The sequence below is a fragment of the Equus przewalskii genome, chromosome 2 (genome assembly GCF_037783145.1).
Source record: "Equus przewalskii isolate Varuska chromosome 2, EquPr2, whole genome shotgun sequence".
In the NCBI taxonomy this organism is placed as follows: Eukaryota; Metazoa; Chordata; class Mammalia; order Perissodactyla; family Equidae; genus Equus; species Equus przewalskii.
In genome coordinates this window covers 99379593-99406579 of record NC_091832.1, presented here as the reverse complement: position 1 = coordinate 99406579, position 26987 = coordinate 99379593, and positions in this window count along the sequence as shown.

Genomic DNA, 26987 nt, shown 5'->3' with positions numbered 1-26987 from the left:
CAATTTTTTCTAGAAAACTAAGTGTACTCCAGTGCTTAGATGTTTATTTTGAAATTCTCTAAATTAAGATATTCTTTGGGAACAAAGTGTTTTTCATTTAACGTGAATTAGATCTACGTATTTAATAACTAGTACCTTTAAATGCATAATTATTATAAGACTTCAGATATTTAGTAATTGCTTACTCTGATTCACACCCAGACTGATGGTAAAATCATTGTTTTTCTGTAACATCTTCAACTAGATTTATGTTATGATCTTATGAAGGCCAACTTGGTCTTGTATGTCATGAACAGGCTATAAATGGTGATATAGTTGTTTATTTAGGGCTAACTAACTTACTTTCATAGCAGCTATAGCAAAATAAAAAGGAAATTGGATTGAACAAACTGAAAAATGATTAGTATTTTTATGTGCTATGAACTCCAAGGAGCCATTGTGAAGATCACCCATCGCCAGTGGTATTGGCTCCTAAGTTTGCTATAATTCTCCCAGTGCTCCACTGGGAAGGGTCTTAAACAGCTTTTAAAAATTGTTTTCTTTCTTGTCTATCTAAAATAACAACTGGTGGTCAATAGCAATAGCTAGGACCCTGCTATGCTCAAAGCTTAGGAATAATTAAACATGATTTTATCCTTTTCCAAGGTTGGGTGGGAAAGGTTCTCACATACAGGTATTGGTCTTGGGAGAAAGTAACTGATTAGTGATGCACAAGGGGATAGTAGTAGCTGCTTACAAGGAAGTACTGGAATGGAACACTTTAAGTAAGAGAGCACAACAGCATGGTCTTGGAAACTATTTACTATTTCTCTGTCTGAAATGGGAATAAGTTTTTAAAATATGCATGAGTATAAATATCATAATATTGCTATTCATATCTGAATCAGGTATGCATTCCACACCTAATATTTACATTATGATTTCATTACTACTGTTGCAATTTACATTATTCATTTTAAAGGTCTTTGGATGTGTATTGTTAGATCTTTTTGTAGCTTCCATTCTGAATTTGCTACTGCAAATTTATATAGGAAAATAGAAAACATTCTGCCTTACCAGTACCCAATAGTATCAAATTTTCACTGTAAAATCTGAAGAAAATTAGCTAAGATTTTTTCCAGGACAAATATCTTTAATGACATTGTTTCATTACATCAGTCTACAGCACTAAATCTGCAATGCTGAAATCCAAAAGTATAAAAATCACAAATATTTTTTGAAACTAATTTTTTAGTAGAACCTTTCCAAAACAGATATAGCTATTTATAGTGTTTATCTCTCTTAGAGTGGATATTCATACATTTAACAGCATATATATTAAGGTTTGATTACTGTGTGGAGTGCCGATCCTGCTGTGAGAATTACACAATACACAATAGATGCATCAAATTAACCTTACAAAACTCGCCAAATTCTAAATTACGAAGTACACTTAACCCCAAAGGTTTTAGGTGAAGAATTGGGACTTGTGTTATTTAAACTATTCCATTTTGAAGTTGCATAACAAGTTATTTGTATACTATAGCAAACTAATTTGTCATTGAAGGTCATATAGGAAAATATTAGGGCAGGAAGGTACTTAGAAATGATGCACTTCAATTGCGCACCCTCTTTTTTAACAAAAGAAACTTGTAGCCAAGGAAGTAAATTATTTTGTTTAAAATCATGCAGCCAATAAGTGAATGATGGAAGAACTGACTCCAACTCTCTGTGCTATCAGAAATAAAAAATAAAGAGTGGACAGAAAGAACTTGCTATGGCATCAGCCAAGGAAAAATGTGGTGAGATATTGCAATTCAATGGGGTAAATGATGCTGGAACAATTGGGTATCCATATGGAAAAATGGACTTTGACCTCTACCTCATGTCATACACACAAATTAATTAAAAATGAATCATGATCCTAAATGAGAAAAGTAAATCAATAAAGCTTTAAGATGAAAACAAGAGATTGTCTTTCTTATCCTGCTATAGACACAGATTTCTTAAGCGAGGTAGAAAAATCACTAGCCATAAAAGAAAACCAAAGGATAACTTGGACTTCAAAACAAACAAACAAACTTCTTTTTTATCAAATGACACAATAAAGAAAGGGAATTGCAAAATGCAGAATAAAAAATAAACGTTGATGCCCACAATTTTCTGACAAAATTATCAGGAACATATAAAGAACTACCACAAATCAATGAGAAAGATAAACCACCATATTAAAAATCACACACATGGTTGAATTCACTTCACAAGAGAAGGTATCCAAAAAAACAATGAGCAAATGAAAAGAGGCCCAACAATATTAATCATCAGGGACAAGCAAATTAAGCCACAATGAGATGGCACTACACCCATTCAAACTGCGAAAACTAGGAAGACAGTACCAAGTTTTGCCAAGCTTGTGGAGAAACTGGAACCTTCCTTCACTCTGGAGGGAGTATAAATTGGTACATTCATTTTGAAACACTAGTAATGTTTACTAACTCTAAATATACATGGATAAATCTCACAGATATTATAGAGAGTGGGAAAAAAAAAAAGCCAAGACAAAAGGGCACCTACTATATGGTTTCAGTTACATGAAGTTCAAGTCTGGGCAAAATTAATCAACGGTGATAAAATTTAGAATATTGGTTGCACTGGAAGACTGGGAAGTGACCAAGGGAACCTTATTAGGTAATGGAAAAGTTCTATATCTTGGTGTGGGTGCTGATAAAGTGGATATATATATACGTATCTATATATACGCACACAAATTCCTCCTCGAGCTGCACGCTAAAAATTAGTCACTTAAAACAGTATATTTATGATGTACCTAAATAAAAAAGTGAAAAGAAATGCAGTGGAACCTGACTGGGTAAGTTCACTTCAGTTTGAAGCGCTAGAACACAATTCACAAAGAAAGTAGTACTTGAACTAGGCATTCATTCAACAAACAACCATTGTGTTTCCTCCATTTGCCAGCCTTTTAATAGGTACTAAGAATATGTGGAAGGTACCACAGCTGTCGTCCTCCAGGAGCTTAAACTGGCGGTCATAAATGATGAAGAGAATGACTAACTATAAGAGGGAAGATGATCCTAAGCTGGACAAATGGGTTGTGGTAGTGAAGTGTGAAAGTGCATGAATTCTTTAAGAGATGAAAAATCTTCAGTTTGATGGAGTGTAGGTTTCATGGATTAATATGATAATCCCAAATCCAAGTCTCTATTTTGTATAGAAATATTTTCATTGTCTTTCTTTGTCTGTCTTTGTCTTTCTTGCTGCCTGTTTCTCTCTCTCTTTCTTTCTTTCATTCTTTTAGTTACTCTTTTTTTCCTTTTTCACTAAACTTACATTGGTCCCCAACTCATACAATTTATATACTCTAATGAACTTACCCAGTCAGGTTCCACTTGTAATTATATATCACCTATATACGCATAGCTACCTAAGGCTCTATCATGAGAAAGAGAGATTCAGCAGGGTCCTAAATTCTTAAATAACCAACTAACTAGAAACTGCTGCATTGGGTTTCAAAGAGTGATATGCAAAAGGAAATTCTGATCTCCAATGTAAACTCTTACCCTATTGAATCAGTCTGGGCTGGACAGTATGTGAACTATGATGATTCTTTTTAACACTCTAGCTTGAGTCATTCGTCTCTCTCCTCAAAGCTCACACTCTAATTCTGATCTCAAGGAAAAAGAAATGTTTTTCACGGATGTCTAGAATAAAACTGGTGCATTAATTCAACCCCAGGCCTTCTCAGAGCACAAAGACCTCAGAATCACAAAGCAGCACAGCTTAACAATTGCCATCATAAGTTTGAATATGGAAAGACTTGCTTTCTAAGGTCAATTCTGCTACATGTTTGACCTTGAGCAAGTTGTTTAACCTCCTGACCTTCAGTTTCTCCTTTTATAGATAATAAATAACACTTATTGAGTGCTTACTATATAGCAACCACTGTTTAAAGCATTCTGTAAGTATTTGTTCATTTAATGAACAAAGCAACGGAATGAAAAAGCCATTATTATTATCCTCACTTTACAGATGAGGAAAACTAAAGAAAAGACGGCTTAAATAACTTGATTGAGGTCACGCAACTTGTAAGTAACTTAAAGACTTTTTTTGAAACCTAGTCTGGCTCCAGAGTCCACATTCTTATGACAACTATGAAATACTGCTTTATGATAACCAGCATTAAGGATAACAGTAGCACCTACTCCTAGAGGTATTTCAAAAATACATTCGATTAACATATGTAAAGTTCTCAGAAAGTTCCCAGCATATGGTAAACATTCAGTACAGGTTAGTAATCATTATTATTTTGTTGGTTGAGGAAGAAGTCACTACAATTTAAACAGCAGATATTTGGGCAAATTAGAATTGTAATTTGGGAGACACAGATCCAAGCAGAAACCCAAAACGTGCCCCAAAGAAGGCAAGAGTTTATACAGACAAAAAGAGATACATCTCACAGGTTGTTTTTCAAGACATGTTATTGGTGCTAGCAACAACTGCTCTTCTTTGGTTATGCATGATTTGTTGCTAAGGCCATCCCTAAAGCATAAAGTTCTTATCTACTGTTTTTCTATATTTCTATATTTTCTATAGAAGTAAGCATTTTTCTTTCTTTCTTTCTTTTTTTTTTTTTTGGTGAGGCAGATTTGCTCTGAGCTAACATCTATGCCAATCTTCCTCTATTTTTTTTTTTTTTTTGTATGTGGGATGCCTCCACAGCATGGCTGTGGAGTAGGTCCACACCCAGGATCCAAATCTGTAAACCTGGGCTGCCAAAGCAGAGCATGCTGAACTTTAACCACTGGACCACTGGGCTGGCTCCAAGAATTTTTCTTAAAGGAAGATCAAGATAACAGCAGTGAGGCAAAATTCAAAAGTCACATTCCATCTGGGTAGAGATGTACTGTGCATGCATAAGTGTACATAGATGTACACTTCCTAAATGGCACCCTAGCTCCATTTTAGAGGCCCTAAACTATGTTGCCCCATTTTGTATTGCTATTCACATTTTCACCTTTTGATCAATATCTTTCATCAGAAAGCATCATAGATAAACTGTTTAATACAAATATGAGCATTGATATTTTCTTCACTGCCAAGGAGTTTCATTCCTGAGGAGTCATGTCCCACATAGGGGGAAAAGCAAGATGCTCAACCATCAGTAAGAGTAATGCAGTCAGAGGCTTTGGTCACATCTGAGCAATAAGGAGGCAGTCAGGAAATGAGTCTTAGGCATACGCTTTATCTAGAAAAATTATCAAGTCCTTTGTTTGCTTGGAGTTGCAAGTTGGCTGATCATCTCAAGTTGCTGAGCAATCATCACTCTAGCAGTAGAGACAGATATACAGCATCACGAAATGCAAATCATTAGCAGTTTAAAGGTGGTGAAGATTGAACAAATCAGAACAATAATAATAAGTAAGGCTTAGAACCCTGATCTCAAAATCACTCTGAACACAGAGGGTAACCAACCAAACAGGTCAAAATGGTCTAGGAGGTCAGTGATATGACCTATGTCATTGAGGAGATTTGTCTTGTCTTTTATGACCTTTAGCTCTTATTTTATGTGACCAGACTCATTTACATAAAAAGCAACATTCTTCTCCCACAAGTGTGCAAATGACCTCTTGTTGAGTAGGTAGTGTCAAGAGCCCTTCCGTATTGAAGGACAACTTCTGCCAGATTGCCTATTTGACTCTATTGATATTTAATAGCTTGTTGAGTGGCATTGAAGGTTGAAGCCATCATGAGGGAGAGTTTACCAATGGCCTTTTCAAGGTCAATTACCCCATAAGGGGGAAATAATGCTCTAGCAAAGTCATATCCCATTCCTATTTTAGCAAAAATTGGGTTGCACGTAGGAAGTCCCTGAAAGGTATAGTTTCTTTTGACTTTCTTGAGTTGATATGAGAATGAAGCAAGATTTAGGATATGAACAGTGGAAGGAAGATTTTTGTCTAACAGTAGCATCTGGGGCGAGTGCTACGATTCCACATGGTCCCTTCCAGAAAATGGGGAGAGTGGAAAAAGTATTGGAGTCACATAGAAAAAAGTATCTGGCGTTTTTGAGAAATGTGCCATACGTAGGTCCATGCACCCAGACTCTTTTCTTAGGTTTGAAGGAGGGAATCTCATGGTCAGAAATGTAATTATTCTCACAGAGGACATGGTAGTTAGAACTAGTTGTGTTGTGTGAATGATTATAGCAACAACAAAGATTTCTGCTAATTTGGAGCAGAAGATGAGACTGATTTTGGCCAGTTAAATGTTTTTGAGGGTCAACTGGCTCATTAGGCTATTATAGATTTTATTTAATTTCCACCATTCTCCTGATTTTCAATTGATGCCCCAATAAGTGACCACTGAGGGGAGTATGTCAGCTTCTGAACTGCTAGTTCCGCTATTTTGGGAGTCTCCTCACCATAGAGATACATCAAAGGATATAAAATCATAACGGTTTTCGGAACCCAAGCAAGGTGTGAATTCATGGTCAAGAGAATCATAGAAAAGGATGAAATTACAAATACTAAGTGGTAAATAGCCCAGAGTTTTCCCAGAGCCATTTGTATTTTCAATACACAAGGAAAGATTATGGGTGAGTACCCAAACTTGGGTAAGAGAGACACCACAGTGAGCCAGAGGTACCCAACGAAATGAGGTAATATGTGGGGCTTGTTTTTCAGAGGGCAGCTGATAAAGGTTCCAAAAATGCCATAGGGAAACTTTAGGTCTTTTCTGGTTAGATTTCTCAAAGCTTCTAAGGACAGAGGCTATGCTACCAGTTTAGGAATATTGTGGGTGTGGTTTGCCCTCATGCATATCCAGTAATTGGTAAGGTTGGCACTCTTAGCTAGTTTCTGTGGAGTTGGGAAGAAAGGGTGAAATGAGTTGATGCAAGGTGGGCTGCAGCTTATCATAATAAGCATCATTAAGGCAGCTCTCACCCAGATTCCAGACATTTTGTTGCTATTAATTAGTGATTTAATTAAACAATTTTAGATGTATATTATGAAAAGATTATTAGAATTAAAACCTTTATGATTAATTTTTAGTCTGTTTTGTATGAAATGTAGAGGAGGTGAAAATAAGGAGTGAAGTATTGAGGTGAGTGAGGACAATAGGGAAGTGGTTAAACAATATTTAAAAGGCAATCTAAAACACAAGGAAGGTGATCTGCGTCAAGTAAGAGTACTACGAGTGCTCGTATACCCGAGTATGACTATTGCAGCAATTATAAAGTAGGTACATGATTTGTGCACTACAAGGTTTCTAAGAGTCAGGAAGATGCCTAATATTTTTTGGCTATATCTTCAATTTCTGAAAATAGGAGGTTTTCTCAAGAAACATTGTTTCAAAACAGGAGTATTAAGAGGGTAACAAGGGTGCTGTTTAGTATACCAGGCATTATGGTGGAAAGGAATGAGATTAGAAATACAGGTCTGGTCCTATCTCTTGGGATTTGAAGTCTACATAAGATGTTGTCTGTTTCTCATCCAGGTGATTGTTGTTTTGGGGAAAGTTTTGATAACTTTAATTTAAGATCGCCAACAGGTTGAGAAGTCCAGTCACAGGTGGTAGAGGCGAGAACATTTTTTAAGTGAGAAACATGAATCCACGAGTTAATAACTTTTGACTTTGCAACACAACGATTAGTTAGCCATATCTGATATGGTCCCTTCCAGTGAGGCTGGTGCCTTTCCAACAAACCATTTTTCAATGTGTAGGCTGTGATGTTTGATGTCTTCATCTCCTGGGAGCACGCTCTGAAAAGATTGTTCCACCAGTCTTTTGTTTGTTTGGAGGGCTTGTATTAAGACCTTACAATAGGTCATTATGTCACCTTTGAGTAGACTGGGTTCATAGGCCCCTTGGTCCGGTCTCATCAGTCTCCTAGTAATAATTTCAAAGGATGAAAGTTTATATTTACTGAAAGGAGTGGATCCGAGATTTAATCGTACTAGTGGGAGAGCTTTTGGCCATGGCAGATGAGAAGATTCCATAAGCTTTGCCAATTGCGTTTTTGTAATATCGTTGGTTCGTGACACAAGTCCAGATAATTGAGGATTATAGGCACAGTGAAAATGTGGCATTATTGGCCAAATGTGACAAATAAATTGTAATATTTGTCTGCTAAAATGGGTCCCTTGGTCATTGTGAAGTTCTGAAGGTATTCCCCAATTTGGAACAATTTTTTCCAACAACAGATTTCCTACTGCTGAGGCCATAGCTCTACAACATGGGAAAGCTTCAACCCAGTGGGAAGCATACAAACCATTGCTAGAGCATATTTGTACCCTTGATATTTGTATTTTAAAGCGTCCAGATGGCAAGGGAAAATGCCAGTAGAACTATGAATAGGTTTTCTGAGATTACGTTCAGGGCAAATTTGACATTTATCATAGATGTGAGAAGCTATTTTAGGTGAACATTTCCAATAGTATCGCTTTCCCCAAAATATCATTTTATTTGAATTCTAATGGTCAAGTCATGTATATAACCAAGGATTTATTTCAGGAGGCAGTCAGGGAGGACTGATTAGTCATTAGGGCCATATCAAAGGCTGGTTTTGGTGTTAAACTGGCAGCCTTGTTCAGTCTAATAATTCTTCTTTTGTTCAGAGGCTAATTTTTGGGCTTCCTGAAGGATATGTTTAAGATCTTCTGAAACTGCTTTGAGTAGAGGTGATAAGAAGAGTTCTAAGACCGTTTTTTTTTTCTTTTGGAGGGCTGCCTGTTTAGTAGCTGATTGGCCAATTCTTCTCTTTGGCTTCCTCTGTATCTGCCATGGAATGTCCAGGAGTCTTTATAATAGCTAAGGATTTAAGCTTTTGAATAGTGTCTAAAAGTTCCAAAATATGCTTGCTGTTTTTAATCTTTTGCCCTAAGGATGTAAGGAATCTTCTCTGTTTCCAAAGCATTCCAAAATCATGAGCTACTCTGAAGGCATAGAGGCTGTCTGTGTAGATATTAGCAATTTTACCTACAGCCAAAAGGCAGGCTATAGTTAGTGCTCTTAGTTTAGCCTGTTGGGCTGAAGTGGCTATTGGTAGTGGCCCAGCTTCAATAGTCTCTGCTAGGGACACAATGGCCTATCTGGCCCAGTATGTTTCTGTTTCATCTTTGAGATAAGAATCATCAGTAAACCAGATCAGATCTACCTTGTCCAGCAGAGGTTCTTATAAGTCTGGTCTAGAAACCAGAAGTTGGTCTGTCAGAGAAGTGTGGTCATGAGGCATTTCGTCAGAAGGCAGGGATAGTATAGTGGGGGCGTTTAGAGAGTGATAGTGGGCAATAGTTACATTAGGTGATGACAGTAGTAGAATTTCATAGGAGGTTAGTCTGCTAGAGGGTAGATGTTGAGTATGATGGGAATTAAGGAGAGCTTCCACTGAAGGGGAAACGCATATAGTAAGTGGATAGCCCATAATTATTTCTTCTATGTTTTCTAGTATTTTTACCATTGTAGCTATGGCTCTTACGAAAGGAGGAAAAATGTTTGCTACTGGATCTAACTGCTGACTATAATATCCAATAGGTCTATGTTGGTCTCCATGTTGTTGGGTTAGCTAGTACAACAGATAAACACCAAGGGCATTTCATTCTCTTTCATGGACAAAGAGAAAGAACGGTAAATCATAAATTGGGATGCCCTAATGCTGGAGGATCTAGAAGGTTTTGTTTAATTCTGTTAAGGGCTTTCTGACCTTCTTCGGTCCATGGGAGGGTCTCAGGTTGATCACTTTTAAAGAGAGAATGTAGTTTTGCTCGGGCTGAAAAGTTAGGTTCCAATTTCTGCAGTATCCAGCTAGTCCTAAGAACCCTTGTAGTTGTCATTTGGTTTTGGGACATGGAAAGGACAAGATTCCCTGAATCCTGTCAGGGTTAAGAAGTAACTCTTGGGTTAAAATGAGGTGTCCAAGGTATTTAACTTGAGGCAAACAGAATTATAGTTGTTTTTCTTTAAGATTTTTTGTCCCCTTTTGGCCAGGTCTGTTAAGATATGAGATCTAACTTCAGCAGATGCCTCTTTGGAAGGGGAGCAAAGAAGGAGATCATCTACACATTGTAATAAAGAGGAGCCTTGGGAAAATTCAATATCTGAAATGTCAGCATCTAAAATCTGAGAAAAATAGGTAGGGCTTTCAGCATACTCCTTTGTGATAACAGTCAGGGTATATTGTTTTTCTCAGGTAAAGGTGAACAGGAGCTGGCTTTTGGGGCCAACAGGTATGTTAAAGAAGGCACTACAAAAGTCTATGACAGCGAAGGTTTGGTTGTTAGGAGGGATGGTTGATAGAAGGGTATGCAGGTTAGGCACCACAGGGTGTCAAGGAACAATATTATGCAGTGCCCTGAGATTCTGAGCAAACCTCCATCCCCTCCCATGGGGTTTTCAAATGGGGAAGATAGGAGTATTACATGGGCTAGTACAAGGGATAATCAATCTCTCTGTAAATAGTCTTCAATTATGGGTTTTATGCCTTGGATTGCCTCAAGGTTCAAGGGGTATTGCTTTATGTTAGGTAGGGATTTCTTTCTATCTATTTGGATTTTAATGGGTGGCGCAGAATCTATGCACCCAATATTGGTGGAACTCTTTGACCAGAGGGATTCAGAGCAGCGTCTAGGAGAGGTTCTGAATTATGGGTCTGTAGGGAAATGATATGGATAGATATTGAGATGTCAGGATCTTCCTGAGGATCTACATTTGGGGTTCAAGACTTTAAAATATTTCCCCCTTTTGAGAGAAAGAAATATGTGCCTGATGTGCCTCAAGAAAATCTTGTCCTAGTGGATGGATGGGAGCTGAAGAAACTCAAAGGAAAGGATGATGCCCCTGAATGGGCCCTAATTGGAATGGAGTGGGAAGGGACTTAAAAACTATCACAGGGTGATTAGAAACTCCAATCATCTGTAGAGGCTGAGTACTCTAAGGGAGGGGACAAGAGAGGCTGGTGGGCTTTGAGATGGAATAGGTGGCCCTCGAGTCTATAAGGGCCTTGGTAAGCTCTCTGCTGATGGTGAGATCAGTTTTCTCCAAGGTATTAGCTTGGAGGAGGGGAAAAATCCCCTGTAGGCCCTCTGAGCACTCCTACTATGAAGATGGTTGAAAGCAGTTTTTAGATGGTTGTTACGAAACTGAAGAGGGATGGTTATCTTTTCCTTGAGTCAATCCTTTTAATTTAAAACAACCACTTTAAAATGTCCCAGCTTTTTACAGCAATGACATAAACCCCTTGGAGTAGAATTAGGACATTGGAAAGGGAGTTTGTGTTGATTAGTGGTTAACAGCTGATTATGAGTTTCATAATCTTTGCAGCCTTCTTTTTCTTACTTTTATGAATAGTTCAGGCTTGGTTATTAGCCAGATTAACTAGATCAGGAGTTTGCCTAGTTTGCCAATTTAGATGGGGGTTCATTTCATTAGTAGTGAAAGTTCTTTATCTAAGTCATTGACAAAAGCAGATTAAATACAGTGTAAGTGGCTGAATTGATGGCAGCAATGCCAGAGTTTTCAACAAAATGGCTTCTAGTCTGTTACAGTAGTCAAGACTGGATTCATCAGGCTTTTGGATAGATTGTTGGAGTTTTTTCCAGTCTACAGCTTGTGGGAGAGCTGTGGGAATATCCTCATAGCCTCTGCTCCCTAATTTACATGCCTCAGTTCTATCAAAGGCCCTTCATTTGGAAAAATCTTCTAGAAGATTATTCCATTTGGCCAGCTGCCTCCAGTTCTGACCTGACCTTCGTCAATCAGCATTATAATTAGTTGACATCGATCAGAGAAACTGGGTTTGTAAGTTGGGATCACAATGTTAAATTCTTCAGCAAACTCATGGGGATCTTAATTAGCCTTGAGAAATTCCCTAGCTGTGGCCCGTAATTCAGCTTTTGACCAGGGGTGAAAGGAGGTTTGGGCAACTCCTGTTTCCCCAGGTTTAATTTTAAATGGAGCAGTAAGAACAGGAGGGTCAAGGGGGATTTTGGATTCTGTGGGGTCTGAGGCAGGCCCAGGATCGTGGGGGTAAGAAGGGAGTTCAGCCAGGGAAGGGTATAAAGGAGGAGGAGTCAAAGCAGGTACGGCAGCAGGAGGGCAAGGAGTTTGAGGAAGGGGGGGAGTTTGTGAAGCTTCGGCAGATTTTCTAGTTCTAAAAGTTTCTTAGACAGATCTGAATTAATTTCTGAAAGTTTTGAGTTAACTGCCTGAAGAGAAGCAGCTCTTTCAGCGTTTCTCTTGGAGGCCTCTGGGTACCAATTCAAATAGGTTGCACGTTCATTTTGCCTAGTTTTATAAATGTAAATAAACTAATTTTAGAATATCAAAGTTTTCTTATCCTGGCCAATGAAGTTTTAAATCATCCCAGGTAATATGAGTTCATCGAGGTAAAAATTTACGAGAAGAGGGACCATATTTTTTCTAACATAAATCCATCTAGGATTTCCCAAAGGAGGCTATCATTTGTGATTGTTCTAAAACAACTGTTCCTCCTAATTTAGAGATAGCTGTTCTTGGAGGACCAAGGCAGGAGATTATGTGTTGGCGGTCAGGTATGTGATACTTGTGAGGACAACTTCCCAGAGTGTCACCAATGGGCAGCTGGTCTCTCTTATGTGTCTTGGAAAATCCTGGACACCAGGCGGTGTCAAGTTGCTTGAGGTACTAGAATGATCAGTCCTCTGTGTGTACCTCCTGGATGAGCTTACAGAGTTCCTTCTGACCCAGAAATAGGGTATACTCTTCAGTTGGGGGGCCCTATGAGACCACGACCTGTCACAGATAGAGTCGCGACACTTCCACTGGGTTTATAGTCACTTAGAAACACCACAAAAGGGGCCAGAAGGAGCAATGTCTCTTACCTTCCGATTCAGAGAACCCTCATTTGGATGACAGGAGAAGCTAAGGGATCTGCGCTGCTTATCACGAACAGTCGAATTTCAAATTGTAAGAGAATGTGGCCACTTTAATAAAGTGAAACACTACTAGAGCTACAATATCATTCGTCAAGAAGAGTCCTTACACTGGAATCCGACACCTAATTAAGGTGAGAATAGAGAATAGAGTGAGGACAGAAAAGGAATCCTTGAACCCTGATCCTCCACCTAGTTAAGGTGGGGATGGAATCTGTCAAAGGAGTGAGGACAGAACCTGGTTAGTCCAACCAAATAAAATCTGGGCTGAACCCCAACTATAAGAAAAATATGAGGTTTGGATCCAGGAGAACTTACAGTCAGAACTCTGAGTCTCGCCGGTAGAAATGCTAGAGAACAAGGGTCTCTTGGAGGTGTCTTCCACGTGCCTGTGGCAGCGCCAGGGGTCCAGGGTCAGTTGCACTGGATCCTGATGACTATGCCAAAAAATGTCGACTACGGAAAAAGTTGCTACAATTTAAAAGCAGACATTTATTTGGGCAAATTAGAATTGCAATTCGGGAGGCACAGATCCAGGCAGAAACCCAAAATGTGGCCCAAAGAAGGCCAGGGTTTATAAAGACAAAAAGAGAGAAATCACGCAGGTTGTTTTGCAAGATGCATGATTGGTGCTAACAACAACTGTTCTTCCTTGGTTACGTGTGATTTTGGTTGCTGAGGCCGTCTCTAAGGCGAAAAGTTCTTATCTATGTGAGGGGAGAAATCATTTTTCTATAGGAGTAAGCATTTTTCCTAAAGGAAAGTCAAACACTGTTCAAAAGTCACATTCCATCTGAGTAGAGAAGTGGTGTGCGTGCATAAGCTCCACTTCCTTAATGCTCTCCCAGCGCCATTTCAGAAGCCCTGACATATGTTACTTCATTTCGTTATCACCGTCCACAATCTTTAAACACAAATACAATAAGCTCACTTTCTAACAGGGATTAAATAAATTGATGCATGTAAATTACTTAGCAATTAAAAATGCTCACGTTTTACTTACTATTATTATTATTATTTTACCAGCTATAAAGGACAGAGTGTTAAAAAAAAGTTTAAAAGAGGGAATCCAGCTGCAAGTCATTTCCGCTTCTCAGGCAGCAGCAGGTGTGGGGCTCACTTCTGTCAGCCGAGGAAAAAGCAAAAAAGAGGGAATCCAAATCGAGCCCATTGTGTGAATACAGGAGGAATGAATCTTTCACTTGTATCTGAAGAGTTTATCCTCCAGCACTGTGGGCTCACAGTACCCTTGATCCACAGCATTATTACTATTCTTGGAATAGTGAGAGGGTCAGGAGCCTTAAGCATCCTCTAGCTGTTGAAGTGCATCGCCAACAGGAGAGAACAGAGAGAAATTATCCTTACAGTTTTACATGTAGAAGACACTGTGGGAGCATATTTTCTGCTATCGTCAAGTTCAGTTATTCTAGCCTCAGTATGTCCTTTATCTTCAATTCTAGTGTTGAGAAACTTTCCAGGCTCAAGATGGAGCCACTCCTACTTGGGGTGCCACATCAGGAGACTAAAACTCAGATAACTTTTGTGTCCCTGTAAATGTTCTGCTTGACCAGAAACGCAGTATATCCTGTCAGCCAAGACCCAACCCCAAGCCAACTCTGGGGCTTCTCACCTCAAACAAGGTTGACCACATGGCCCCAGCCAATAAGATATTTTCTATTTGGCTCTTTCTTGTTCTTTATTCTATGAAAGGATTTCAACGTAAAGTGAAACCAGAGAATATGAAATGGAGAATTTTATCCATGGGCCCTCAGAATAACGGACTGAAGAACTGAGAGACTGACTTCTCGTAAATGCCTGATTTACAGAAGACCAAGACTTATCTCCTGAACAGTGGACATCTGTCAAGAATCTCTCCCCATCCTCAAGCCTATGAACTTACTACTTGGACTCTGGGTGGACTCTCTGCTCTTTGTACGCCTTGCCCATTAATACAGCCCACTCCAAACTCGCAAGGGACTTGCCTGCAGCTGGCTACAGCATGCGTTTCTCGAATTGCAATTCCTCTGCTATTCCTGAATAAACTCAGTTTCTGGTGATTTGAACCTGCCTCAGTTTACCTCTTTATTTAGGTTGACAATTCTTTATCCTGTAAAAGCTTCTTGCCTTCCATTCCATTTTGCAATTCTCCAACAGGAGACAGTCCACTTCATGAATTGTTAAACAAGGCTTGTTTGTATGACCTAAATTGTCTTCTTTAATCATTTTTTAACGGTTTTTGGTTAGGAGAAACGGGTGAGGTTGGAATCCAAAGCTGACTGCTCATGGCCTACAGGACAAGGAGATGCATAGTTGAAGAGTCCACTGAACCCTCCGAGCTCAGTTTCTCTTGTCGTTACCGAGGGCCATGGGTAAGTCACTCTGAATTTGAGCTCCGCTCTCTTGTGTGCAGCTCTCTGATGCAGACAAATTTTATTAAACATATATGTATACACACACATGTATATGTATATTATTCCCAGAAAGGAGAAAGGCTCTCGGGCCCCAGAAGGGTTTTAGGGTTTATTAAAATTCTCAGAAAGGTTCTGAGTTCCAAAAAGTTTCCAGGGTTTGTTAAAGTTCCAAGAAAGGTTCTGGAGCTCCAGAAAGGTTCTGGGTTTTGTTAAAATTTCCAGAAGGGGTCCTAGAAAAGTTCTGGGGTTTGTTAAAGTTTCTAGAAAGGTTCTGGGGTTCTGGAAAGATTCCAGGATAGTTATATTGAGAGCCCTCAATGGGTGACAGCTGTTAGGGGATTCACAAAGCCTTGAGGTAAATCTACAGCATAAACCCTTGGGGGACTGGGGGAAATTAACTGAGACAGGAAATTCAGACTGTTTTGACCACTGAGATTAAAATCTAAGTAGGCGCAAGTCAAACTATTAAAAGCCATCAGAGAGTCCTTCTCTGGAAAGAATCTTGTGGAACGAATAAGAGATCTACTGCTAATGGGAATCTGGGAAACCAGAGCCACAAAGTTGGTGAGCACGGGTCAAGCACTTGAAAGCTGTTAAAGTGCTGGTCGCCTAACTCTAAGACGCCCCTGCTGAGGTAAGTTGATCACAGAACTGGTTAGATTGACACGAGGTCATCTGTGAAACTCAAGAAAATTTCTGTGCGATGGGGTATACTATAAAAATCCCCAACTCAGTGGCACACCCCTCTTATGTATTAATTTGGCTCCAAGAGACTCAAGGCTTAGCTAAAGAAATGAGATCCTCAAGTTTTGAAGAATGCCACCTCTGGCGCACCTGCTTATTTTATGTCTAGGAACTGTGGTCCTGGAAGCTGTAGATAGGTACAAAAATGACAAAATATTTATAAGATAACCTAGAATTACAATGGCTATTATGGACAATGTTCCAATTAGATAAGATTCTTCATTTAAGAAGTGCGATTAAAAGCAAGGGTTCCCAAATCAAATAAACAGAGCGGGATACCTTTTTTCATTGGCATATAGAAGCCTCCAGAAGACTTCAAAATTCTAAAATAGATTTGTTGAATGATTCATTACAAAAGGCTAATGAAATATTAAAGACACAAGAGGTACCTAAAACAAAAGACTGTAAGACTTACATGACTGCTACTACTGCCCTCTATCCTCCTTTACCTGAGGAGTCAGTCCACTAATCCTCTCTGAATTGCCTTTCCACTCTGAAGAGACTGCAAGACCATAAACAAAAGTCAAAGCTTTACACACCAAGTCAAACATCCACATATCCACCATCGAAGGAGGGCTCCTATGTGGGCCCCTCCCAGGGTTGATGGGGCTCCCAGGGATTCCCTGGTTAATTGCTACAGTTATTCCCTTAAATAGCCCAGCAAAAATTAAACTTAAAATTAATGGAAAACCTTGCCAAATTTTGGTAGGTGCCAGGGCTACCCTCTCCATTTTAAACCCTGCTCACTTTGGAGCCTGCAGATGGGATCCTGGGAAAACTGGCAGAAGCCAGGGAAGGGTGAGAATTCTCATCAGAGTCAGCTCTCCTCGATCTCTGTGAATACGACACTGAGACCCAAAGAGACCATGATAACTGAGAGTCACAATGAGATTGATATTTTTGGTCAAACCTCTAGAATGGCCAAGAGGATGATCAAAAGGGAAAACTTTTGAAATAACTTTCTAGACTCAAGATGGAGCCACCCGTGCCCCGGGTGCCGCATCAGCAAAACTAAAACTCAGATAACTTTCATGTCCCTGTAAATGGTCTGCTTGACCAGAAACCCAGTATATCCAGTCAGCAAAGCCCCAAACACCAAGCCAACTCTGGGCCTGCTCACCCCAGGGCTCAAACAAGGTTGACTATATGGCCCCAGCCAATCACGTATTTTCTATTTGTTGTTTCCTTATTTTTTAGTCTATAAAAGCTTCTTGCCTTCCACCCCATTTTGCAGTCCTCCAAAAGGAGACTGTTCACTTTATGAAGTGTTAAAGTTTGTATCACCTAAATTGTCCTCTTTAATCATTTTTTAGCACCAGTAACCAAGTTAAATAATAGGAAATGAATTTAGTTTAACATGAATCTACTCTATATTATGGGCATTACCTAGAACATTTACATGATTTCACTAAGTAGTACATATCTTGCTGAATTTGAGACAAAGAAATTCTAAGCCTGAATAGAATAAGTTAATTTTTTCTCCGAGGTCTAGAATCTGACAGTGCCAATTGAAATAAAGTAAGATAAGAGAGCAAATCAGAAATATCTATGGGGAAAAATATCTTTCCTGGTAGATTCTTCGATTTATTTGAAAAGGTTCAGGCAAAATACTTACTTGTAATATGTAGATTTTAATTTTGAGGTTTCAGATTCATTCAAAACCACAGCAATTTACATGTAACCCAGAGAAAGGGAAATACATAATTCTCTGGATAGTTAAAACTTTATGAAACAAACTAAAGAAAAATATGTTATTAGACCTCCCAAACCAACTTAAGAAATTTATTATTCTTCTGTAGCTATGCAGCAAGTTTTCATAAATCTAGTACTAAATTTAAAAAAATATTATTTTCCTTTGTAATCGTAATCTCCTTTTTACATTCCCTTCTTTGGTTAATGTTACCACATCTACCTAGGCAACCGGACCTGGAGTATAGAAGTACTTCCATTTCTCAAATCATACGTATCTTGCAAGATGCACACTTTGAAATAGGACCTCACTAAATGGCTATTAAATGAATGAATAAATGAATAGAAGCTTGCTCAAATTTATTACTGAAACTAGATAATGACTAGAGGAAGAGAGTCTGTCATTCTTTTTAAATTGCCCAAGAATTTGGGAATAAACAGATCCACAAAACAATTCTTTCTTCCTCAGTTACGTAATTAAATGAGGTAATACATGCAAACCAGTGGATACAATGTCTGTACCATATTCTAGTCCCCCACCACTTCCTTCTCTTTGAAAAACACCTCCCTCAGCCAAGTACTGTGACACCAAGATGAAGTTAGTGATATTTTGTAATGTACTTGCAATAAAAGTACATTCTTTCAATGAAGAAACACGTAAGAGGGGCTTAGAGGGGAAGGCATGAACTTTCCAAACAAGCCCAAACTAACATGGCATATGGCAGTGAGGATACTGTTGACCCACATAGGTAAGAAAGTACTTTTCTATTTTGTATTCCTCCTACTTTCTACTAGAACTGAACTTAGTAAATTACATATGTCTTCAGATAACATAAGTATTTTAACAAAATGAATTTTGCAACAATCAACACTTACGTTTTGTTGTTTAATTAGAAGGTGTTTCTGACACATCTAATCCGAATCTCTCATTAAACACCAGCAGTAAAAGCTTTAATGCCAATCATGCAGAAACTATGTGGATATGACAAATTCTTTTTAATTATCACATAAACATATTAAAAGCACAATTTCATGGCCAAGAAATTTAAATAAGATGAACCAGTTTATACTTAGGTAAACAAATACCATAGGAACCACATTAAAAATTAAACATCACCAAAATCATTCTTGTTAATAAACTTACCTCCCCTGCATAGGAACTAAAAGATTGTATATTTTTTCCTACCAACTGTTTATTATTGTTCATAGACATAAATTAGTTAATTCCTGTCATTTAAAATTCTTAAATTTTAAAATACCTCTTTTAAAATTTAACTTAATGATAAAAATAAAGATACATACAAAGAGAAAAATAATTAGCAATAATATTAAAATTTTAATGAGTTTTCCTGGCTCTCAGGTGAAAAATATCATGGAATGAAGCAATTTGTATCAAAATAGCAACACCTTCCCCCATGATTTACTTCATCAGTTACATTTGTGGCCCAAAGATCCAATCTTGAGTCACTTTCCTAGTTTATTTATGTAATGAAGGAGTTTAAACTTTTGTCTAGTGGCTATACCAATACCTGTTGCTTCATGAGTTGTGAGGAGATCTGCTTACATGAACAGAAAGTTGAGGGGCTGGCCTGGTGGTGCAGCAAAGTTCACATGTTCCATTTCGGTGGCCCGGGGTTCACTGGTTTGGATCGTGGGTGTGGACCTACACATTGCTTATCAAGCCATGCTGTGGCAGGTGTCCCATATATAAAGTAGAGAAAAATGGGTGCGGATGTTAGCTCAGGTCCAGTCTTCCTCAGCAAAAAAGAGGAGGATTCGCGGTAGATGTTAGCTCAGGGCTAATCTTCCTCATAAAAAAAAAAAAGAAAGAAAGTGGATGAGTCAATTGTATGAGTCATTATAATAAAGCCCTAATTATATACTGTCAACTTATATTCTTTTGAAAAACTTTCAGAATCCCTAATATAGTTCAGATTTAAAAGAAAAGAAGATTTTCTGTAGATGGAGCTCTTTTGTTTGCAGATCACCTTCTACAGACTTAATGATTTTAAATTTCTACTCTCTAGAGCACTATATACTTTTTTTCAAGTGGAAAAGCAAATGAAAGCTATTATTCTTAATAATTTAGACTGGCTGCATTTGGAAGCTATTTCTTAGAATTCAATTAGATGATTTGGGAAGTATTTTAACTCTTAGTTTTTAGACCTACAATAAAATGCAAGATTTTCCCACCCCATCCCCTTTATATTTGGCTTGCAAAGCATAGAGACAATAGAGTAAAATTTTGATAGAGATCAGAATCAAATTCTAGTTCCTTCCCTAAGAAAGGCATATATTGGATTTTGGTTTGAGATTTAGGACAATTTTCAACAGTGAATAACATCTAACATTGAACCATGATTTGGAGCTATCCATATCAGTACCAACTCCTATACACAAAACACTTCAAACTATATGTTTTCTCTTTAAGAGAAACTTAGCTTACTTTTTTCCAAACATGGAAATACCTCACAACCTTCCAAGATCAGGGAGTAGTTTTGGTGTTGACAGCATTACTTTCTTAACATCATTATCTAATATGATTATCTATTTACTACATCACATTGAAACAAGTCAAAAAAATGAAAGAAAAATCAAGACTAACAAAAACTGTATTACAGTAGTTCCCATAGAAATACAAGTGACTATGGAATTGGCATTGTGGAATTCATGTTGCTATTTATTTTCTCAAAATATTGACCTCTGCAGCCAAACTCCTAGTTCAAAAGAGGAACAGAAATTTTAGGTAGCTTCAGCTTCCCCAAGACGTAGCTGCTGGCTGCCTTCCGGTTTCACTGTTTTCTGCAAACTGGAACTAAGGCTTTCATGCTGATTTTTCCATTATCCTATATATTGGTTTCCTGATCTCTCACAAAATTAGTACCAAAGATTGGTGAAAAATTGGTGATGACAGCTTGTCAAGAAGTATTGTGGATTGCATTATAGAGCTCTATCATTCAGCTTTTATTTATTTGCAAGTCATAGGGATTGATTTTGAGGTATATGCCAGTTAGCTTTATTTGGTCCATGGCACAGCCTAAAAGAGATCGCTTACCTGGAAACATATATTATCACTTTCAGAATGGATTGGGTAAGAGAGTGGGGATGGAATTAAGTAAATCACTAGTTATTACTAGGAAAAAAATAATCCAGATGTCATATCCTGCAGTTCTGAATTATTACCAGATGCTAAGGTTTTATATCAATCAGGTTCCCAATAGGGAATGGATTGCATTGTCAAGTTGGGAATTTGGAGAGAGTTTAGTAAAAGTATTTACAAAGATTGTGCAAAGTATAGAAAAATCAAAGGGGATTGTATAGTAAGATGATGCACTGTTATCACCTTTCGATCTGAAAAATAAGGGAAAGATGAGGTTACAGGAATCAAGGGAGATGGCACCTAGACAAGATCTGTGATCAGCACTAATTGAAGCACACAGTGGGGCAGTGAAAACTCCGTAAAGAGCTTCAGGGGTGGGTACTAGGATCTTCCTCTCTCCAATCTCTTGCTGGTGTTCCTCTTGACTGGACCCAACTATTAGCCAGACAGCAAGGAAGTTTGTTAATGTGCTGCCATTGGGTCCAGGGTTTGGACGGTCGGGAAAGCAGAGGGCATAGGAAATTGTCCAATACAATCTGTATAGAGTCATTTATGATGGCTGAAAAATTTGACAGCTAAATAATTTTGTTTCTATTTTTTTAACCAATTCCCATAGCCTCCAATGCAAATATAATGTGTTTTGATTTACAAGACAATTTAAAATAGATTGTTATATTAATTCTTTAAATTTCTTGTGGGATAAAAGTTAAGTCATGCTGACTTCATTTCACAAATGATTAAACAGCCTATCTAGCAGGGCACATGTAGCTAGGAAGCGGTAGAACTCAGGTTCAAACTCATCTTCTACTTTTGAGCCCAGTATTATTTCCATTAATTTAAAATATTTTGGAGTGTTTATTTTCTTCCCATAGAAAAAGTAAATGATCAAGTTTTTGACAACTTTAAGCATTTACCCTCAATCAACTGAGTATTTGGTAGATAAAGTCAAGTAACAATTTTTGTTGAACCATTTGACATGTTATTGACTATTAATCATTTAAGCTGATGCCTTATAGAGTCAGTTTTAATATTATTAAACTAAAAGACAAAATCAGTCTTGAATCCAAAAGAGACTCCTTCATCTTCTTGTTTAATACTAGGAAACTTATCTCTGAAATATAGTTTTATATAATCTTTATATTATAATTATCATTACTCATTTGGGGGAGTAAATTAGTTGTATATTTGTTCAGACTTTGTCTTCATAATACCTAAACCTAAGTGATCTGGTAATAAGTAAGGCAGAATCCTTCACTGGGTTGCATTAAAATTTAATGGCAGAGAGATGGTTTACCATTTTGAGCTGTCCTTGGTTAAAGCTATTCTTTTATAGTCATCATCACAGCATAAGTGTTCTGACTATGCCTCCCAGGATACAACGACTCACTGTGACATGGTGGAAGGATCCCTTTGTTACAGGTAAGAGCTGGATCCAGTCTCAGCTCTAGCACTAGGAAGTTATGAGGGAGTGTTAGCTTCTCAATCTATAAAACATGTTCTTGAAAAATCTGAAGTGGAGTTTCATCATCTAAAAATTATGTTCTACCTCAACTATTCTTTTATTTTAAAATTGTTTCCTTGAGTAAAACCTACTCGGGGGCCAGCCCCATGGCCAGGTGGTTAAGTTTACACGCTCTGCTTCAGGGGCCCAGGGTTTCGCTCATTGGGATCCTGGGTATGGACGTGGCACCACTTATCAGGCCATAGCACACACACCACAGCACAACCAGAAGGACCTACAACTAGAATATACAACTATGTACTGGGGGGGCTTTGGGGAGAAGAAGAAAACAAAAGAAGAAGATTGGAAATACATGTTAGCTCAGGTGCCAATCATTTAAAAAAAAACCAAACTATTAAATTCGTGTAAATATGACAAGTGCTTCTTGTGCGTTGTTTAAAAACAAGTAAAACAAAAGTTAATCCTAATCCCTACAATGAGAATTTGGGTCTAATAGTAATTAGTTCCTTTGTTCTGTGTTAATTAAAATGTACACTTTCATTGGTAGCAGTGGTATAAAGGACTGCTAATTGAGTTTCTTTACATTTTTTTCCATTAATTTTAACATATTTGTATGGAAGAAAAACTATACAATGGCAAAGTAAAAGCCTAATATGCAACTCTATATGTCTTTCTAATTTAGAATAAAAGTGTTATATTAAGTGTAATCAAAAAGGCAGAATAGAGCTTAAAGTTTAATTTAAATACTAACTTTTGTTGTGTTAATTTTAGTAAAACATAGAAACAGCATTAATAATTTAAAGTACGTTATATTGCTTATGCAACTATTTAAGCACTTTTAAATTGAATTGGATTTCTCGTACAACATTGACCAAGAAATCATCCTCTAAACATTTCATAAAAAAGTAGCTTAGCAGGGCTGGCCCTGTGGCCTAATGGTTAAGTTCAAGGCACTCTGCTTTGGTGGCCTGGGTTTTGGTTCCCAGGTGTGAACCTACACCACTCCTCAACAGCCTTGTAGTGGCAGTGACCCACATATAAAATAGAGGAAGATGGGCACAGATGTTAGATCAGGGACAATCTCCCTCCAGCAAAAAGAAGAAGATTGACAACAGATGTTAGCTCAGGGCAAATCTTCCTCGGCCAACAAACAAACAAAACAAAATGAACAAAAATAGCTTAGCATCTAAAACATTTAGTGTTACAAACATTTTGCAAGAATATTTACTGATTTTGTTAATATGTAAAATTTAATTGCATATGTAAATATCAAGAGTATTGAATTTAGTTTGCAGGATTATTTTAAATTATTTCTAGCTAGATTGCTCTTTAGAGAGTAATTATTCACATAGATATTACAGGAATTAGGGATCATTTGAAATCAAGAAAGGAAAGTGAACAAAGTTCCATTTCTACTTCAGCCTATGAGACGCTCTCTGTGGGGCCAGTGGAGCTATCCTAGCTGTTCATACTTATCGTTTCTCATTTGGTTGGTATCTTTACAGAGAAATCTCATTCTAAGTCGAATTATGTTTTCAAAATCATGTCTAAGAAACACTCTAGATGTCCCAAATGCATGGCTTCAGACTCCTATGTTTCTTCTCTATCCTCATTAAACTGCTCTGTTAATTATCCCTCAGCATATGCTTCGTCAGGCTTTCCTTCACAGTATTCCGTCTGTCTAGAGCATGTCCATTCCTTTATTCACCCTTAAAACACAATTTACTGTGCTTTTCTTTCAAAAATTTTCATGCACTATCCTGGCTACCTTCCGCTTTCTGATTTACCCTCCAACCCAGAAGATAATTATTAGAAAACTGTCGTACTTGCATTAGAGCCATGCTTAAAGTAAATTCCATGAGTGCATGGATTTTGTCTAATTTGCCACCATTCAGAATAGTGCTTGCTACTGAGTGGATATATTTTTTAAATGAATGAATATCTCTTTTCCCTGAGGCTCTGTTCTCTGTAGAGACATTTTCTATGATAGACTATGGAGTTATTAGGCTTGGGCGCTTTAGAGAAATACTAGGTGGTTTAACTCTCTAAGTTGACCAGAAATAAATTTTCCTGAGGGTGTTCAAGATTATGAAATATGCGAAGTAGCTGTAAACCTGAATCATGTTTCAAGGAAAAAAAAAAAAGAATGAAAGAAAGAAAGCACACACAATTAACATGGGTCCAGGAACACCACGAATTACATTGCAGTTCTGAGGAGATAGTTGTCTTATTTCTAATTATCATTTTGAAATTCACCAAACTGAAAATGCATGCTTAACATGCCCACGGAATACTTGGAGTTTACAGATGGAATACTTGGTACAGCATTTATTGTTTTTTCTCATAGATTCCACACCCTTGCACAAAACCTAGGGACAAATGCTAAGTCATTTGATTTATTTAACTCTCAGTTTCTTTGCTTTAGGATTATAAATCAGACTCTTATTGTCACTTTAATGCAGAAAGGAGTTCTTTTGTGTTCATAATATAGATCAAGATGTGATTTAAGTCGAATCTTGTCAAGGTAACTCCTTTTTAAACTATGAAAAGGGACTTGGCTGTAGCCCAAAACTAATGGGAGTTATATTTTATAATAAAAAGCAATATCTTAGTAAGAGAGGCTTTGCAGCTTCTTGCAGTCTCCACAAGCACAAATTCTTGTCAATTTTCACAGCTAATGCCCTTTTTGTCAAGTCATAAGCGCTTTAAAAAAGACTCTTCTTAATATTGTCGAAGACAGAAATTCTAATTTTCCAAAGGAAGCAGTGAAAATAGAGATCTTAGCCTGGAGGAATAAAATATAAGATGCCTGACTATCAAAGGAATCTCATTTTGAAAGGAGAGACCATCAGAAAGTAGGGTGGTGTGACCGTAAAACTGAACAAACTTTCAAATTGAACATAAAGGGGTGTCACATTGCCAGTACTTTCCCTCTTCCCCGCATTTTATAAAGAGATTCTTCAACTGATCAAATGTAAGAAGATGACAAGATGTAATTCATATTGTTCACATCGACTATTTAATGACTCCTGTGAGAAATGGAAGCTAATTTCACTTGTGTTTGCATACACTGCAGACACTTGTCACACATTGCTTATAGTTCTTGTAAGGCTACTTGTCTGTAATGTCGAGTTAGATATTGAAGTGAAACTATAACAAAAGTTTTAGGAAAGTTAGTTACATAAACTTTTAACTTCTGTGACTGCCAATGTGAGAAAGCCAAGACATACTACAGAGAAAAAAAGACCCAGCATGAGCAATTAAGTCAAGTGGGGGAAATTCACTTTAAAAATACTGATGACATTAAGAAGTCATCTTCCTGGAGAAGCAAGTCGGTTTTATTTATTAAGTTTATAGATTTTATGAAAAAGCAAGGCTAATTCAATTTACAACTTTAACTTCTGGAAACTCACTTTATTCTTCAATTTTTACATAGTATGTGAGATTTCCAAAGCTCTTGTTTGCCTAGGAACTTCCTGGGTTTTCAAAGAGTTTCAACATTTCAAGGACATTCAGGTAGCTTCTTAATATTTAGTTTTGAATTATGCAGATCCACTATGTTCACATTATTATACTTGTCTTCATGTTTTCCTCCTTCGTGGGGGTGTCACAGATGGAGGTGAATAGTATTCTTTGATGTCAGTGTGGCTTTCTTCGAGGAGTATCACGGGTGGCTTACTAGATGTGACCTTTTCCTTTGCTCATATGCGCTCTAGAATAAATTCATCATGTCACAGATGTCTTTCTTTTTATTTCTCCTTGAACTGTGTGATAATAGTGTTTTTTTATTTACACAACCGAATTCCAAACAGCAATTAAGCTCCTTTGGACATTGTAATAACATTTTTCACTTACCTCATCTCATTTTATTCTATACAAACTGGCCTGTAAGGTGATCTAAGTATTTTTAACCTATTTTCCAGATGAAAACCCTGCAGTTCACAAAATGTAGGTAAATAGTAAAGTCAGGATAATAAAAATAGATCTTGGAACTCTAGTGGGCTTTTCCTCCTTACAAAGTTATCTCATTATTTTAAAGACAATGTCACCAACTTTTCTTAGGATCATGAATTTAAAACTTTATTTCAACTTTTCACCTTACTTTTTCTTGAGCACATCTAGAGAGTCATATGCAAAAGAGAAATTGTTTTAGACAAAGAATCTTTTACTAATAATCTAATAAGAGACACTTCATTTCATTCACTAACAATCTGTTACTAGGCCACATAAAATCACTTTTAGAGTCCTAGACTGTTATATTCAATATCTTAGGTAGGTCATTTCTATTGGAATGAATTTGCCTATATTACCTAGTAATTTAAAATTGTTTAATTGTTACATTTTGTAATTCTTCAGACTGTTTTAAATTAACTGTTTTTGTTCTTGAAATCAGCACCTATTGCTAAAATTCATTACTTTTTCAAAAAAGAAGGTTGCTCTTTTTGATCCTAGGCATATGCCGAAAATGGAGAATTGTGTGAATCACTCCACTGAGATCATTTAGTAAAGTGAATGAATATCATTCACCTCAATTCTATGTCTTGATTTGACATGTCTTAACGTGTATTGTTGTCCATTCGTATTCTGTTTAAATAATCTCATCCACTGCCAAAGATTCAGCTACCAGAGATAGGCTGAGAACTCTTCAATGTCCTTCTCCAATCCAGAACCTGTCC